This window comes from Aquarana catesbeiana, linkage group LG03 (genome assembly GCF_042186555.1).
Source record: "Aquarana catesbeiana isolate 2022-GZ linkage group LG03, ASM4218655v1, whole genome shotgun sequence".
NCBI lineage: Eukaryota > Metazoa > Chordata > Amphibia > Anura > Ranidae > Aquarana > Aquarana catesbeiana.
Window position 1 is genome coordinate 621,852,738 of NC_133326.1, and position 18,832 is coordinate 621,871,569.

General features: G+C 44.6%; 1 protein-coding gene across 1 annotated transcript in view; it reads left to right on the plus strand.

Annotated features, from left to right (window-relative positions):
- Positions 1 to 17,992: 17,992 nt before the first annotated feature.
- Positions 17,993 to 18,832, plus strand: part of PLPP5 (phospholipid phosphatase 5) — a 45,766-nt gene continuing 44,926 nt past the window's right edge. Inside the window, exon 1 of the mRNA XM_073622344.1 lies at positions 17,993 to 18,064. The gene's annotated coding sequence lies outside the window, so the exon portion shown is untranslated. The remainder of the gene's footprint in view (positions 18,065 to 18,832) is intronic.

Here is an 18,832-nt window from a genome sequence, read left to right on the forward strand (position 1 = left end):
GGGTGTCTACTTTCCAAAATGGGGTCATTTGGGGGGGTTTTGTGCCACCTGGGCATTCCATGGCCTCCGAAACTGTGATAGGCAGTAAAGAGTGAAATCAAAAATTTTCACCCTTAGAAATCCTGAAGGCAGTGATTGGTTTTCGGGGCCCCGTACGCGGCTAGGCTCCCAAAAAGTCCCACACATGTGGTATCCCCATACTCAGGAGAAGCAGCTAAATGTATTTTGGGGTGCAATTCCACATATGCCCATGGCCTGTGTGAGCAATATATCATTTAGTGACAACTTTATGAAAAAAAAAAAAAAAAAAAAAAAAAAGTGTCACTTTCCCGCAACTTGTGTCAAAATATAAAATATTCCATGGACTCAATATGCCTCTCAGCAAATAGCTTGGGGTGTCTACTTTCCAAAATGGGGTCATTTTGGGGGGTTTTGTGCCACCTGGGCATTCCATGGCCTCCGAAACTGTGATAGGCAGTGAAGAGTGAAAGCAAAAATTTACACCCTTAGAAATCCTGAAGGCGGTGATTGGTTTTCGGGGCCCCGTACGCGGCTAGGCTCCCAAAAAGTCCCACACATGTGGTATCCCCATACTCAGGAGAAGCAGCTAAATGTATTTTGGGGTGCAATTCCACATAGGCCCATGGCCTGTGTGAGCAATATATCATTTAGTGACGACTTTTTGTAAATATTTTTTTTTTTTTTTTTTTTTGTCATTTTTCAATCACTTGGGACAAAAAAAATAAATATTCAATGGGTTCAACATGCCTCTCAGCAATTTCCTTGGGGTGTCTACTTTCCAAAATGGGGTCATTTGGGGGGGTTTTGTACTGCCCTGCCATTTTAGCACCTCAAGAAATGACATAGGCAGTCATAAACTAAAAGCTGTGTAAATTCCAGAAAATGTACCCTAGTTTGTAGACGCTATAACTTTTGCGCAAACCAATAAATATACGCTTATTGACATTTTTTTTACCAAAGACATGTGGCCGAATACATTTTGGCCTAAATGTATGACTAAAATTTAGTTTATTGGATTTTTTTTATAACAAAAAGTAGAAAATATCATTTTTTTTCAAAATTTTCGGTCTTTTTCCGTTTATAGCGCAAAAAATAAAAACCGCAGAGGTGATCAAATACCATCAAAAGAAAGCTCTATTTGTGGGAAGAAAAGGACGCAAATTTCGTTTGGGTACAGCATTGCATGACCGCGCAATTAGCAGTTAAAGCGACGCAGTGCCAAATTGGAAAAAGACCTCTGGTCCTTAGGCAGCATAATGGTCCGGGGCTCAAGTGGTTAAATGATGGCAGGTGTGTACTGACTCCTGTTTAATTCTGAACACGGCTACATCCCCAGTTATGAGGGTGTGCACACTTATTTAACCACATTTATCTTTTACTTAAAAGAGAAGTATGGGGGGTTTCCCCTTTTATACTTGCCTAGGTGGTTGCAGCATGGGACTGATGCTGCATCTGTCCCCCAGCACCTCTACACTGAGAACCAAGCCATCGAACATCAACGATGGCTTGGTTCTCACAGCTTCCTGAACAGAGCTGCTGACTGTAAATCAGCATTTCTCCTCTCTGCTCCTCCACACTCACTGGAGCCCTGAGCTGTGGAGGGGTGGGGATTGGCTGTCTCAGTCTGAGACAGGCATAAGTCCAGGCACCTGGCGGTCCAAACTTCATTGTCGTGATGACTCAGTGCCTGGACTGATTCCTTTGACGTCAGCAGAGAGCAGAATTCAGACAGCTCTCTGCTGAAAATTGGTCATAGGAGTGCAAAACTAATTGCATTCCTGTGACCCTTAGGAGAAGCCCAGCCAAACGAGTTCAGGCTGGACTTTTCCTTTTTAACAGGGGTGTGTAGACTTTTTTTTTTTTTTTTTTCAAATATAAATTTTATTTCAAAAAGAAAGTAAACGAACAGAAATACAATTGAGTTACATTCTCCAGCATGTCATTCATTATACACAGTTGAAAACATATCTTGACCATAACAGTAAACTGGCATTTATGTTTAAGAATTCAAAATTGTTAGTTGACATCCAGCTAACCGAATCGTTTTTTGCAGATATTACGAATCATCGCCTTCTATGTGTGATGCACATTTCGTTCCTGGAATGTTTTGAGATTTCTGACATGCAATACTATAACATTACGAACCAGAAATAAAATAAAGGAAACAAATATATTCCAATGAAGAACACTACAAAGTAAAGAGACAAAGAAGAAAGTAAAGGAGAAAGGAAGAAAAGAAGAGAAGGACAGGGAAGAAGTTGTTAGGGAGAGGGGAGGGGGTGAGTGAGGGGGGAAAGGGGTGGGGTATTCGACCCAGGTGAACCGACTGCTATTGCGTTGTTTTGTTCTATGTGGCCAGAAGGGCTATTCCTTCGTCTGAAAATATGAACATATTCCACAGCCTCCATGTCTGTGAATGTTGATCTTGTTTGTTTTGCGACGTTTGAACTAGATCCTCCAATCTTCTGATCTCTTCAACCCTGCGCAGCCACATCCCTATAGATGGCGGGAGCGTCTTCTTCCATAATAGGGGAATGCACGCTTTAGCTGCGTTCAATAAATGCCGTACTATCGATTTTTTTATAGGTTCGAGGCGAGATTGTAGTGACGTGAAGCAAAATTAGCGCCAGATCATCACTTATTGTGTAATCCGTGAATTTTTGCGTTATTGTACGGACTGTCGTCCAGAAGTGGTGCAGCAGTGGGCAAGACCAGAAGATGTGGAGGAGTGTCCCCTTACTCGTTTGGCATCTCCAACATTTGTCAGATGTGTCCGGGAAGTATTCGTGAAGTCTACTAGGTGTGTAGTACCATCTAGTCAGTATCTTATAGTTAAGTTCTTGTATTTTGGTACATATAGATGTTTTTAGTGAGAATGTGATAATCGTTTGTGTTTGGGCACTAGTAAATGTGCGTTGTAAGTCATTTTCCCATGCACGTATGAACGTCAAAGCAGGTTGTTCCGAAGGGGAATTAATCAAGGCATAAGTTTTGGACAGGACTTGAGGTAAAGTTCCCTCGTCATTACAGTAGCTTTCAAAAGTCGTCAGGTCACGGTTGAACTGTAACGGGTTGGGGATCGTACAAAGAAAGTGATGCAAACGTATTGCTGTCCAGAATGGGAGTTGAAATTGGCCACTATATAGTGTCAGGGATTGTATGGATGGCCATTTGTTGTTTATCAAGAAATGTAAAGCTCGGTCTCTTCCTGTCGATCTAAGTGATTCAAATCCTAATCGTTCTAAACCTGGAGGGAAACCTGGGTTACCCAGAATTGGGTATAGAGGTGTGGATAATGAGTTTGCGAGTATCGTGACATTTCCCACCCGAAGTGATGTGCCAATTATAGGGTGCGATTTCAGTGTCCCAGGTAGTTTATCAAAGCACCAGACCGCTCCCTGCAGCGAAGTCTCGGACTGTGCCTGTTCTAATTGTATCCATAATTTGTTTTGGCCGTGTCTATTCCAATCTATTATTCTACCTAGGTGTACTGCCCTATAGTAGTTTTTTAGATCTGGAAGGGCTAATCCTCCATAATGTTTGGGAAGGGTGAGGTAGCTTCTACGCAGTCGAGGTTTTGATTTCCCCCATATAAATTGGATGAAAATAGAGTGTATTTTCTTAAAATATTGAAGCGGGATTTTGATTGGCAGTGTTTGAAACAAATATAAAAATTTCGGGAGTATGGCCATTTTAAGTAGATTACATCTGCCAAACCAGGAATGCAGTCCCTTGTTCCATTCTTCTAAAAGTGTTCTAGTTTTGGATATTAGAGGAGGGAAATTAAGGTCGAAGGTGTGTCGTAGACCCCTGGGAATCAAGGTCCCCAGATATTTAAGGGATGTATCTGACCATCTGAACTTAAACTGTGACTTTATAGAACTCAGTCTATTTGGCGTTATATTAATTCCCATGGCCTCCGACTTATCGAAATTGATTTTTAGATTGGAAAGGGCGCCATATTTTCCAAATTCCCTCAAAAGATTCGTAAGTGACACTGTAGGGTTAGTTAGGGTGAACATAAGGTCGTCTGCATAGGCAGAGATTTTGTATTGGGTATCCCCTACTGTTATGCCTGATATATCTGAATTCAATCTTATAGTGCAAAGAAAAGGTTCTAACGTTAGGGCAAAAAGGAGGGGTGAAAGCGGGCATCCCTGTCTAGTACCGTTTGATATTGGGAACATGTCTGAGAGGATTCCATTCGCCTTAATCTGCGCTGTGGGTGTAGAGTAAATGCTAGAGATCCATTGTATCATTTTGTGGCCTAGACCAATATGCTTAAGGACTTCCTACATGAACACCCAATTAACTCGGTCAAACGCCTTCTCAGCATCTGTGCTGAGAAAGACGGACGGGACACATTGTTTACTACATGGATGAGGTTGAGCACCTTGGTGGTATTATCCCTTGCCTCTCGGGCAGGGATAAATCCCACTTGATCCAAATGAACTAGATTCGGCATATACTGGGTCGGTCTGTTGGCTAAGATTTTTGTGAAAAGTTTAAGGTCCACGTTCAAGAGCGATATAGGCCTATAGCTGCCACACGCAGCTGGGTCCTTGTCTTCTTTGAGTATTATTATTATTATACAGTATTTATATAGCGCCAACAGTTTACGTAGCGCTTTACAACTTGAGGGTAAACAGTACAAATACAATACAATTTGATACAGTAGGAATCAGAGGGCCCTGCTCCTTAGAGCTTACAATCTAAGAGGGAAGGTCAACAGATACAAAAGGTAATAACTATGGGTGATGTGCTGATTGAGAAGATAAATGTACAGTTGTTAGGTGGGGGCCAGATAGGCTTCTCTGAAGAGATGAGTTTTCAGGGATCGTCTGAAAGTGGATAAAGTAGGAGAAAATCGGACGGATTGGGGTAGGGCATTCCAGAGGATGGGGGAGGCTCTGGAGAAGTCCTGAAGGCGAGCATGGGATGAGGTGACAAGGGAGTTTGAGAGCAGGAGGTCTTGGGAGGAGCGAAGAGAACGATTAGGTTGGTATTTTGTGACTAGGTTAGAGATGTAGCTGGGGGCCAGGTTGTGGATGGCTTTGTAAGTTATAGTTAGTATCTTGAATTTAATTCGGTGACTGAGTGGCAGCCAATGGAGAGATTGGCAGAGGGGTGTGGCAGACGCTGAGCGGTTTGTGTGGTGGATGAGCCTGACAGCAGCGTTCATGATGGACTGAAGTGGGGATAGCCTATTTAGAGGTAAACCAATGAGGAGGGAGTTGCAGTAATCGAGGCGGGGGATGACCAGGGAGTGGATTAGAAGCTTTGTGGTGTCATTGGTTAGGAAGGGGCGTATCTTGGAGATGTTGCGAAGACTGAGGCGGCAAGCTTTGGCTAGTGATAGAATGTGGGGTCGAAAGGTTAGTTCAGAGTCCAGGATTACACCTAGGACCTTGGTGTGGGGAGATGGGTTGATAGTTGAGCCGTTGATCTTGACAGGGAAATCAGGGGAAGTGGCACCTGAGGGAGGAAATATCATGAGCTCAGTTTTGGATAGGTTGAGTTTGAAAAAGTGATGTGACATCCAGGCTGATATGTCTGCTAGTAAGTTGGTAATGCGTGAGGAGACAGATGGAGAGAGCTGGGGGGTGGAGCGATAGATTTGGGTGTCATCAGCGTGGAGATGATATTTAAAGCCGTGGGAGGCAATCAACTGACCCAAGGAGGTGGTGTAGATTGAGAAAAGGAGAGGTCCAAGAACAGAACCTTGGGGGACCCCAACGGAAAAAGGAAGAGGAGAGGAGGAAGTAGAGTTGTAAGTGACACTAAAGGAGCGGTGGGATAGGTAGGATGAGAACCAGCGAAGAGTACAGTCACGGAGACCGAAGGAGTGGAGTTTTTTGAGGAGGAGGGGGTGGTCCACTGTGTCAAAGGCAGCAGAGAGATCCAGGAGAAGTAGTACAGAATAGTGTCCATTGGCTTTAGCCATTAGTAGATCATTTGAGAGTTTAAGGAGAGCAGTTTCCGTGGAGTGTTGAGGGCGAAAACCGGACTGAAGGGGATCAAGAAGTTTATTCATGGTCAGATGGTCGCTTAGTCGGTTGTAGACCAGTCTTTCAAGAAGTTTGGAGGAGAAGGAGAGTAAGGAGATGGGACGTAAGTTGTTGAGATTGATGGGATCCAGTGAGGGCTTTTTTAGTATGGGGGTGACTAGCGCATGTTTTAGAGAGTTTGGGAAGATGCCACAAGAGAGGGAGAGGTTGAAAATGTGAGTTAGAGAGAGTAGAATCGAGTCAGAGGGTGAGCGTAGCATTTGCGAGGGAACAGGATCCAGGGGGCAAGTGGTTAGATGAGTGCCAGATAAAAGTTTAGCAACCTCAGTAATAGTAGCAGGGTTGAATGAGGGAAGTAATGATTGTGTCTGTGGACATGTGGTGTTGCATGGGGGAGGTTTTTGCGCATTGGCGATCTCCTCATGAATTGTATCAATCTTAGTTTTGAAGTGATTGGCAATCTCCTGGGCAGTGAGTGAGTTGGTGGGTGGAGACAGTGGAGGACAGAGCAGAGTATTGAAGGTAGAGAAGAATTGACGTGGACTGGATGAGAAGGTGTTAATGAGTGTGATAAAGTAGGTCTGTTTGGCAGTGTGAAGGCAGGAGTAGTATTTTAGGAGGGCAGATTTATATTGTGTGAAGTCTTCCTGGGTCTTAGTCTTATGCCACAGGCGCTCAAGAGCGCGGCTACGTTTTCTGAGACTTCTGGTGTCGTCTGTTTGCCAGGGTTGTAGCAGTCGGGGCCTAATTCTGCATGTAGTGAGGGGGGCAAGCTTGTCTAGGGAGGAAGACAGTGAGCTGTAGATGAAAGTAGCTAGGTTGGGGCAGGACAGAGGTGAGATTTTGTCATAGAGGTGATCAGTAGCAGAGTAGAGAAGAGAAGGGTTGAAGTGGCGAAGGTTTCTACGTGTAACTGTTAGGCGGTTGGAGGGAGAGGAGGTGGAAGACAGGGAGAGATCAAAACTAACAAGGTGGTGATCAGAGAGTGGGAGTGGATTGTTGGAAAGGTTGCACGCAGTGCACAGATAGGAGAAGGCAAGGTCAAGGGTGTTGCCGTTGGAGTGGGTAGGAGCCTGTATCCATTGCTTCAGGTCAAGCGATGAGGTTAGACTGAGAAGTTTAGAAGTAATAGTAGTGTTAGTGTTGACAGGGATGTTGAAGTCCCCAAGAATAATTGTGGGAATTTCAGAAGAGAGAAAGTAGGGTAGCCAGGCAGAGAAGTCATCAAGAAAGGCTGATACTGGTCCAGGGGGCCGGTAGATGACAGCAATTCTTAGAGAAATGGGAGAAAAAAGACGAATGCAATGTGCCTCAAAAGAGGAGACTGTCAGAGAGGGAGGTGGGTGAAGAACCTGATAGGTGCTGCATGGGGCTAGAAGGATTCCCACTCCCACTGTGCCCGTAAGGTGTCCCTGGGCAAGGAATCTCCCTTACCTAGCCCATTAAACATCTTCACCATATGGGGGCCTAATATTGTCAAAAGTGTTTGGTAATATTGTATAGTCATCCCATCTGGGCCTGGAGCCTTACCCGGTTTCATCCCTCCGACTGCACGCTGCAGTTCCTCTATTGTGATGGGTTCTTCCAGTCCTAAACTTATCCTCTAATGACAGTTTGGGCATTTGAGACGCTATAAGGTAGTCCTTGACCGTGTCGTCGGTAATGGTTTGGCTGGAAGTTTATATAAAGAAGTGTAATAGTTCCTGAATGTGTCCGCAATTTGAGTCGGTGTGGTCTTTTTTTGCCCTTCTGGATTTATAATTTGGGGGATGTACGTATTTAATCGATGTTTTCTGACTGACCGTGCTAGAAGTTTCCCGCATTTGTTCCCCGACTCATAAGATATTTTCCTGCATATTTGCAGGGCAGCTTTAGCTCTATATTGTAACAGATCAACAATTTGCTTCCTGAGGGATGTTAGGTCTGCTTCTATCGAGGGGGTCGGCTTTTGTTTGTGTTTAGCTTCCAAGTCATGTATTTTGTCAAGAAGAGTCAGCAGTAGTTGTCCCCTTTCTTTCTTAATGCGTGCGCCGTGTTTTATGAATACGCCTCTTATTACAGTCTTATGGGCTTCCCACACTATGCCCGGGTCACATTCTCCTGTGTCATTAAGTCGAAAGTAATGTGTCAGTTCAGTCTGTACATCTGCCAGGACCTCTGGTGTCTGCAAGAGACTTTCGTTCAATCTCCAAAATTTGGATCTGGTTGTCAAGGACAATGACAAACAGCAACACATGGTGATAGGTGCATGGTCCGACCATGTGATACTGCCTATCTCCACCCCGTGAACTGCATCCAGCTGACTATGGGGGACAAAGAAGTAATCTATTCTCGAGTACACTTTGTGTGGGGATGAATAGAAAGTATAATCGCGTTCCCCAGAGTGATGCAATCTCCATGTGTCTATCAGTCGGGCATCATGCAAGTCTCGAGTTATGCGCTTGTGTACACTAGAACGTATTGACATGGAACTAGATGACGTGTCGACAGAGGGGATTAGGGGTACAATGATGTCCCCACCCAACACTAGTTGGCCCTCCGTGAACTCAGTAAGTTCAGTATGTGATGTAGGAAGGTGTCTTGTCGGTCGTTCGGTGCATATACAGTGGCAAGTGTTACTTTGGTGCCTCTTGATGAACAGATATCGGCCATTCGGGTCCACAAGGGTATCTGCACAGGTCCAGGGTACTGTCCCTGAAATAAGTATTGACACTCCCCTGGACTTGGCCGTTATATTAGTGGCTTGGTAAGCATGTGGAAAGTGTCGGTTTTTCAGATATGTCTGATTGCCTGTCCTAAAGTGTGTCTCTTGGATGAATGCGACATCCGCGCAAGCTCTTTTAAGGTCAGACAAGAGCATGCAGCGTTTCTCTGGAATATTAAGGCCCTTGGTGTTCAAGGAATATATATTGATTGAGTCCATCGTCACTTGGGCCCAAGAGGATTAAGGGATGGGTGTGGGATGAGGGAGTGGGAAGTAGGGGAATGTAAGAAAGAATAGATGTAGAGAGGAAAGAAAGTAGAAAAAGAAGGTGAAGTGAAAAGACCACCAATTAAGACGGGCAACAGTTGGTGTGTACCGTCTGTTTACTATAGTAAATTAAGTAAATTACTTTACAAGAGAGCACGTCCTGGGTCTCACCAGGAGACTTGCTCCGACCTATTGGGGAAGAGGTAAGAGTAGACCAGTGAAGGTGTCCCCGGTTCGCCCCCTACCACCCAGCTTGACAACATTATATAAACCTCTACTCAAAATCTTAAGGCATATAACATTGATTGTGGTAGAAATAAACTCAAGTTAGCTCAACAAAAACATAATAAAAGATTTTTATCTCTTCTTTCCCTTTTTGCAGGGTGCATGTTGTAGAATACATAGTATCCTGGCTTGTTGTATAGCAACTAACTGTGAGCCATGCGCTTTACAATAACATATGAATATCCTTGTGAGAAAATAGGGGATGTGCGTTATCCACGCCACCCCTCAATCAAACCCCTTCATTACTACCCTGTCTCCTTTCTTAAACTAACCACCCCTCCTGAACTTCCTGCGTCTTCCTCCATGGGAAGTTAAAACTCCACGTAGATGATAGGCGGGGGTGTGTATACAGAAGACCTTTCCTCAATAACCAAAGGTCTGAAACCTCCCAAGTCATCCCCACAGTATGTGAGTTTGGCTGTGATGCTATTCAGCTCCCCCTGCTAACGTGGGTGAATGTCACCTTCTACTCCCCCCACAGCCCATACTTCCACACATCATCCTACCCCTGTTTGATAACTCGGGACCTCTCAGATCCTGTCTCCGGGGGTATATGTATGATAACCCGCTGAAGGTAAGCAAACCTGCCCCCCCACATTGCCCAAGCGATAATTTCAATATTATAAGCAATCTTATAAGCAATAACATTATCAATATCCATTCATCTAATATCCATCCCAATTACCATGTATAGGATAACAAAAATGTTAGAAACATATTGTGACACATTGAAAAACCTGGACCTAAGTTCTAAATATACCCTTCAGTCACTCTCAATCGGTTGGGGGTATTAGTGATAAGTGTAATCCTGGGAAAAGATGTCGGGCCAGACATAAAGGGGCCACGGTAATCTCACAGGTTATATCAGTAACATTCTGTGCGAATAGTCTCCTATTCCTCCATGCCAGTTTGTGGAGCTATTCAGTAAGAATGAGACATCGCTCAAAGTAATCCGTTCAGTCTTCCCTCGGCGCTTCTGCAGAAGTGTAGTGTGACCTGCGTTGGTTCCGCTGTGGTCTCGGTGATCGAGATCTCTGCCTGCCAGATGATCCAGGCCGGTTGTTGGAGCGCTGCAGGAACTGTAGCCAGTCCGGGACTACAACCGGGTCCACCTCCAGGAATGCAAACAGGGCGGGAAGCTCAGCAGGGGTCCGTAGGGTAAACGAATGCTGAGCTTTTCGAAATGTCACTGAGATGGGGAAACCCCACCTATAGGTGAATCCAGCACTTCTCTCCACCTCCAGTATTGGGCTTCAACTGAGCTCTTCTCTGCAATGTCGATTGCGATAAATCCGGGAGAATTAGAATAACTGCTCCATCAAATGTAACATCTCCTTTCTCCCAAGCCACTCGCAGCACCATTTCTTTGTGTGTATACGGCAAATAACGTCTCTCGGTCTGCCCATATCAGTCGAGCGGGGACCCAGCGTTCGATGTATACGGTCGAAAGACAGGCTTGATGGGTATTGATCTCCCAATAGGTCCCTGAAGATTGCCAGTGTGGATTAAGCTAGATCTTCTATCCCCGTAGCCTCCGGTATTCCCCTCAGGCGTAGATTGTTTCGTCTGCTGCGATCTTCGGCCTCCTCTAACCGTAGTTGTTGAGTGAGGAGTGCCGAGGCCTGAGTAGTTTGTGCAGTTAGCGGTGTATGTGAGAGGGATAGAGACTCCTGCGAGTCGGAGCGGAATATTCCGGGAATCGAGCAGTCCACATTTTGTGCTGTCGGTGTCGACATCTGGCCAGAAGGAGCCTGTAGCTGTGGGTCCTTGTGTGTGCCGGGCCTCGTGGTGTCCGCCATCTTAGTAGCTGGTGCTGTCCCAGGAGCGTTCACTAGGAATCGTATGTCTCCGCCGTTGCGTGATTTAGGAGACACCCGCTGTCTAAATCTACCTCTCCGCTTTCCAGCAGAGTACATACCGGGTGAAACAAGCAGAGTATGTGTGGTTAAAAGCTGGTAATGGATGGGTCAGGCCGGGAGCTCCTCAGGAAAACGTCCTCACTCGGCCATGTCGAGACCACGCCCCCCCATGTGTAGACTTTTTATATCCACTGTATACCCAGCATAACAGAGGAATAAATATAATCCCATGATTGCCTTCTTTGTGTATTTCACTACTTTTCCACAGTAGCCTGAGTGTTGTGACGTCATCCAACAAGCCCCACCCCTACGCGTTTTGTCACTGTTTTATGGGCTACCCACTCACATGTCATTGTATTAGTGCAATAGTTTGTCTTTGGGAGAAATCCCCATTCCTGAGGGTTAGCCAGACCCCCTGATCTGCTATAAGTGTAGGTCTCTCTGGTTGGGTTAAGATTAGGCTATCCATGGCAATGAAGGGACAAGGTTATCCACTGCCCAGGGCAAAAATGTGATGCCGGCCAGAGGATCTGGAGCTGCCGTTCCTGCACACAGCCTTGCTTTGTATCCATCTAGGTGATTCCTACTACCCATGCTGGTTTTCAAGAATTTTAACTAAGTGTGCTATTTTTTTCTCTACTTTTTTTTTTTTTTGCAGTGAGTTGTGACACAAACTATCGCGTTGCAATGTTGCTGCATCAATAGAATTTAAGGAAATATCACTTGTGACCAAAGTTGTAACAAAATGTGTGAACCGTGTGATACGCAAGGATCGGCGCATCAGCATTGTTTACCTTCAGGGTACACCAACAGCCTTGTGATAAGCTTGGTTTGCTGGTGTGAACAAGTCCTAAAAAAAACAAAAAAAAAAAAACAAAACCTACAGTACAATACAGTTACGAAACTTGCTTTGCAGGTTTTTGTGACGCTGTAGTCAGTGACCTCCTCTAGACTTCTGTTAAGGAAAGGCAGAATAAATGTGACAAAAAAAAAAAAATACTATTCTATCTGAAAGATGACACCCTGGCCACTTATGCTGTAAGCTACCTCCTTTAGCTGTTAGCTTAATATTTTCAGTGCTTCCACAGATTTCCTTTTAAGCCTGTGTTATCTGTGTGTGTGCATAATACTCTTGGGCCTTTTGCACAAGGGAGTAAAAAATGCTGAGTTTTGATCTGAAATGTGAGGCATTGTTGTCTATGGGACATTGCACACAGCTGAGTAAAGATCAGTAATACAGTGTTCAGTACAGAGCCGTAAAATAAAAATAGAAAAATTTTCATTTGAGTGCAGTAATTTACTTGCGTGTTTACTTGTTTACGTGAGTATAAGCGAGTATATTACAATACTGGCAATGCAGAAGAATTGTACTAATCTATACACTTAAACACCTTTAATCATGGTTTTTGGCATCTTCCACACGGAAACATCAGTAAATTTTGATGCACGTGTGCAAGGGCCCTTAAAATGTTGATCCTGCTGTATTTTTTAATACAGCACACGGAAGTAGGAGTAAAATAAGTCCCACTGCTGCAGTAATAGTAATAACCCAGCATTGATGTCAGTGGATGCAATAATAATCCCCAGCACTGGTGCCAGTGACAGCAATAATAACCCTCGCCACTGGTGCAAGTGACTGCAATAATAACCTCTAGCATAGTTTCCAGTTTACATAATAATCCCCAGCATTTGGCCAAGTTTACGCAATATTGGCTCCAAGCACTGGTACCAGTTTCCGCAATAATAACCCTCAGCATTGGTGGTAAATTCCATTATAATAACCACCAGAATTGGTGCCAATTTAAGCAATAATAAACCCCAGCATTTGTGCCGGTTTATGCAATAACCCCCAGAACTGGTGTCAGTTTCCACAATAATAATATGCAGCATTGGTACCAGCTTACGCAATAATAACCCCCAGCATTAATGCCAGTTTCCACAATAATAACCCCCAGCATATGGCCAAGTTTACGCAATAATAGCTCCCAGCACTGGTACCAGTTTCTGTAACAACCTTTAGCATTGGTGGTAGTTTCCACAAAAATAACCGCCAGCATTGGTGCCACCTAATGCAATAATAACCCCCAGCATTAGTGCCACCTTATGCAATAATAACCCCCAGAACTGGTGTCAGTTTCCACAATAATAATATGCAGCATTGGTACCAGCTTACACAATAATAACCCCCAGCATTGATGCCAGTTTCCTGCATTATGAACACCTAGCATTGGTTTCAGTTTCGAAAATAATTACCTCAGCAATGCTTCAAGTTTACACAATATAAACCCCCAGCATCGGTGCCACCTTATGCAATAATAACCCCCCAGCATTGATGCCAGTTTCCTGCATTATGAACACCTAGCATTGGTTTCAGTTTCGAAAATAATTACCTCAGCAATGCTTCAAGTTTACACAATATAAACCCCCAGCATTGGTGCCACCTTATGCAATTTTAACCCCCAGAACTGGTGTCAGTTTCCACAATAAACCCCAGCATTGGTTTCACTTTAGACCATAATAACCCCCAGCAATGGTTCACGTTTACACAATAATAATCCCCAGCATTTAGCCCAGTTTACACAATAATAACCCCCAGCAATGGTGCCAGTGATTGCAATAATAGCTCCCATGACTGGTACCAGTTTCCACAATGATAACCCCCAGTATTGGTGCCAACTTAAAAGAGAAGTATGGGGTATTAAAAAAAACAACAAAAAAAAAAAATATATATATATATATATATATATATATATATATATTATACTCACATAGGTGGAAGCAACATCAATCCGATGCTGCACCTGTCCCCTGCTGCCAATGCACTGAGAACTGAGCGATCGGCGATCGCTCAGTTCTCCTCTCTGCTCTAAGCAGAGAGCCGTGACTGTCAGCGGCTCTCTGGTCTGTGCCTCCAGTGCTCACTAGAGTGCTGGGCTGGAGAGGGGAGGGAGCGACTGGCTCAGGCTCTCAGCGGCACAGTCGGGATCTTTCCCCACCTTGGACCGAGTGATGTCAGCCAACAGCAGACTTTAGCTGTTGGCTGAAAATGGGTCACAGGAGTCCAGAATGAACTGTACTCCTGTGATCCATAGAGAATTATGGTCAAAAAAGCTTTGGCCATACTTCTTCTTTAAGCAATAATATCGCCCAGAATTTTTCATTTTCCACAATAATAACCCTCAACATTGATGCCAGGTTTCTGCAAAAATAACAGCCAGCATTGGTGGCAGTTTCTTGCAATAATAACCCCCCAGCATTGGTGGCAGTTTCTTGTAATAATAACCCCCAGCATTGGTGGCAGTTTCTTGTAATAATAACCCCCAGCATTGGTGGCAGTTTCTTGTAATAATAACCCCCCAGCATTGGTGGCAGTTTCTTGTAATAATAACCCCCAGCATTGGTGGCAGTTTTTGTTGTAATAATAACCTCCCAGCATTGGTGGCAGTTTCTTGCAATAATAACCCCCCAGCATTGGTGGCAGTTTCTTGTAATAATAACCCCCAGCATTGGTGGCAATTTCTTGTAATAATAACCCCCAGCATTGGTGGCAGTTTCTGGAATAATATAATAACAATGCTACAGATTGATCAGTCCTCTGGAGATACATGTTTATATCAGCTTATATGACTCAGTGGTGCTGGTATCTAAGTCCATGTTCTCTGGTAAGCGTAACACTATTGGGATTTACTGAATGGACTTTCACCTATTTACTTGATCTTTAACAGTTAACACAATTATTTTCAATTTATATATAACTTTTCATTTTGATATTTGTTAATGTCCTTTCGTTTGGACTATTTATATATTCATTCACATTGCTTATTTGTATGAACAAAGTTAAGTACTTGTTGTGTTTACATAGCACAGTACTTGTATTTTTATCAGCAATAATAACCCCCAGCATCGCTGGCAGTTTCCTGCAATAATAACCACCAGCATCAGTATTAATATAACCCCCTTCATTGGTAGTCCCTTAACCTTCTTCCTGCATTGATGGTCAGTTGCAGTGCTATTTAAAATGGGTGTTTACATGCTGCGGACATGAAGCTCCCCCAACTGGTTGCAATCAGCTGCTGAACATGACCCATTCAAGCAAATGGGGAAGTGCCGCAACTGCCTCGCAACCGCTTGCAGTGCACATGATTGAAGTGCATTTGGTGGCAAAAATGGGGCTAAAACAGTAGTGAGGAGGTGTTGCATCACCTCCTCACCGTCTATGAAGGTATGGTGGATTTAGAGCCCATTCGCACTAGAACACACATAAAAACATGCTTGCGGTCCATTGCGTTTTAGTGTTTCTGTGCATTTTTCTGCATATGTTTTGTTTTTTTGTTTTTTTTTTTTTAAAATTTGTGTCCTCTGGCCTATTGTGGGGTTTTTTTTTGTTTTGTTTTTTGTTTTTTAAATAAAAGGTGCATGTACTCCCCCCTTCCGAGTCACCCCTTGTCTCCTACCCACCTCTGAGCACGTTCCTGTGCAGCCAGTAACAATAGACCCCCTGTAGCAAACTACCCCCAACAACAATAGACCCCCTGTAGCAAACTACCCCCAACAACAATAGACCCCCTGTAGCAAACTACCCCCAACAACAATAGACCCCCTGTAGCAAACTACCCCCAACAACAATAGACCCCCTGTAGCAAACTACCCCCAACAACAATAGATCCCCTGTAGCAAACTACCCCCAACAACAATAGATTCCCTGTAGCAAACTACCCCCAACAACAATAGATCCCCTGTAGCAAACTATCCCCAACAACAATAGACCCCCAATATACCAATACATCTCCCAGCATCAATAGACCCTTCCCTCAACAGTAGATCCCTCCCAGCAACAATTGGGCTCCCCGCCAGCAACAATTGACCCCCCGATATACCAATACAGTAGATCCCTCCCATCAGCCAGCATAAACAGAACCTTCCCTCAAAGGTAGATCTCTCCCAGCAAAATAAGATCCCCACCGGCAACAATGAATCCCCAATATGACAATCCCTCCCAGCAATAATTGGCCCCTTAGCAACATATGAGCCCCACCAGCAACTATAGATCTCCCCAGCAACAATAAACCCCGCCAGTAACAATACAGTAGATATCCCAGCAACAATGGACTCCTCCCTCAACAGGAGACCCCCCCGCCCTACTACCAACTTAAAGGGGTTGTAAACCCTCGTGTTTTTTCACCTTAATGCATCCTATGCTTTAAGGTGAAAAAAAAACACCTGGCAGTCACCGGCCTCCCCAGCCCCCCTGTTTTACTTACCTGAGCCCCTTTGTCTGTTCTGCGGGGACGCGCTGTTCCTCTCTTCACGGGGTCCTGGCTCTTGATTGGATAGATAGCAGCATAGCCATTGGCTCCCGCTGCTGTCAATCAAATCCAATGATATGGGGCCGAGTCCGGCATTCGTGTCTGTGGGCGGCGGGCGCCGAATGCGGGAGCGCGTCTGCAAGGTAACCCCCTCGGGAGAGCGCTTCTCCTAGGGGGTTATCTGATGTGGGGAGGAGCCGCGGGGGGACCCCAGAAGAGGATGTTCGGGGCCACTCTGTGCAAACCGAGCTGCACAGCGGAGGTAAGTATGATATGTTTGTTATTTAAAAAAAAAAAATAAAGAAAAATTATCCTTTTACAATCACTTTAACCACTTCCCTACCCAGCCATAGTCATAAGACGTCCACAGATGGGATCTCCCATCCTGGGTGGACGTCATATGACGTCCTGGGATTCCCGGCCGTCTAGGGGGCGCGCGCGCCGCCGCCGCGTTGCTCGGGACCCGGTGCGTGTGCCCGGCGCCCGCGATGTCCGCCGGGCACCCGCGATTGCCCGTTAACCGGGCCGGACCGTGGATCTGTGTGTGTAAACACACAGATCCACAGCCTGTCAGCTCTGAGGAGAGCGATCTGTGTTCCCAGAACGGAGGAACACTGATCGGTCTCCTCCCCTTGAGCGTCCCCTCCCCCTTCAGTTAGAATCATTCCCTAGGAAACATATTAACCCCTCCCCGCCCCCTAGTGGTTAACCCCTTCACTGCCTGTCACATTTACACAGTAATCAATGCAAATTTTATAGCATTGATCGCTGTATAAATGTGAATGGTCCCAAAAATGTGTCAAAAGTGTCCGATGTGTCCGCCATAATGTCGCAGTCATGAAAAAAATTTGCGATCGTCGCTAAAAAAATAAATAAATTTTTTTTTTTAAAAAAATGCCATAAATCTATCCCGTATTTTGTAGTCACTATAGCTTTTGCGCAAACCAATCAATATACGCTTATTGCGATTTTTTTTTTTTTTTACCAAAAATATGTAGAAGAATACGTATCGGCCGAAACTGAGGAAAAAATTTGTTTTTAAAAAAAAAAATTGGGATATTTATTATAGCAAAAAGTAAAAAATATTGTTTTTTTCAAAAACTTTTGTTTATAGCGCAAAAAATAAAAACCGCAGAGGCAATCAAATACCACCAAAAGAAAGCTCTATTTGTGAGGGGAAAAAAGGACGTCAATTTTTTTTGGGTACAACGTCGCACGACCGCGCAATTGACGTTCAAAGTGCGACAGCGCTGAAAACTAAAAATTGGCCTGGGAAGGAATGGGGTGAAATTGCCCGGTATTGAACCGGTTAAGACCCCCCCAGCAAAAATAGATCCATCAACATCAATAGATCCTCCAGCACCGCCGTGTTTCTGCTCGGAAAAAAAAGCCTTTCATTCATTTTACAACATCCACTGTGAACCAATGCCGCCTGACTGATGGGGAGATTCCAGATGACGGCTGTGTATTCCTGGGCGGACAGCAGGTGGCGGTAAGCTTTGTGACTGTCAGCAGTCTTCTCTGTCAGCGACTTCCCTCTCGTTGTCGCTGAGCTCCCTATATAAGTAGCGGATTGCAGCTGATCAGCGCAGAGCGGGGTGCCACGTGTGCAAGGTAAGGGGCGGAGTCAGGAGGGTGATGACAGCTGTCAGTGGTATTGGCTGATGGGAGAATGATTGTCGGTGTTCTATGATGGGGGAATCCCCCGTCCGTTATATAGAGTGTGTGTGTCCGGGGATGGGAGAGATCGCTGCACAGGAAGACGGAGGGATCACATCATGTCATCCTTACACGTCACATGATAAGCCGCCTGTACTGTAGATGGCAATGAGCGATCAGGTCTAACTTGTCATTTCCCATTGTCTGCATGGATTAGCACTGCGGTGACTCCCTATTATTAGAAGGTGATGTGTATTATAGTCATTCATTAACCACAAGCATTGTTTCATTCTTCACATCAGCATTTTTTTTTTGCTAGAAAATCACTTGGAACCCCCAAACATGATGTATTTACTGAAATGTGCACCCCTGAAAAGTGACCGCAAACCTATGATCCCTAAAATTGGCCCCAGGCGATGTTTTAAAAGGGCCAATTCACAGCACATGCAGTCCAGTGCGTTTTTTTTTTTTTTTTCTGCATAAAAAACGCATGGAAAGTAGGTTATATGGTTTTCAGTTTCTTAGTTCACACCAGTGTTTGCAGTTACAGAAAAAAAAAAAAAAAAAGTAGAACATGCTGCATTTTTTGTAATGGAACGCTGTAAAACGCATCAAATGCACCGGAACCGTTTTAAGAAAAAAGAAGGGGGGAAAAAAACGCACTGGACTGCATCAAAAACGCACTGGAATGCTTCAAAAAGGCACTGGAATGCTTCAAAAAGG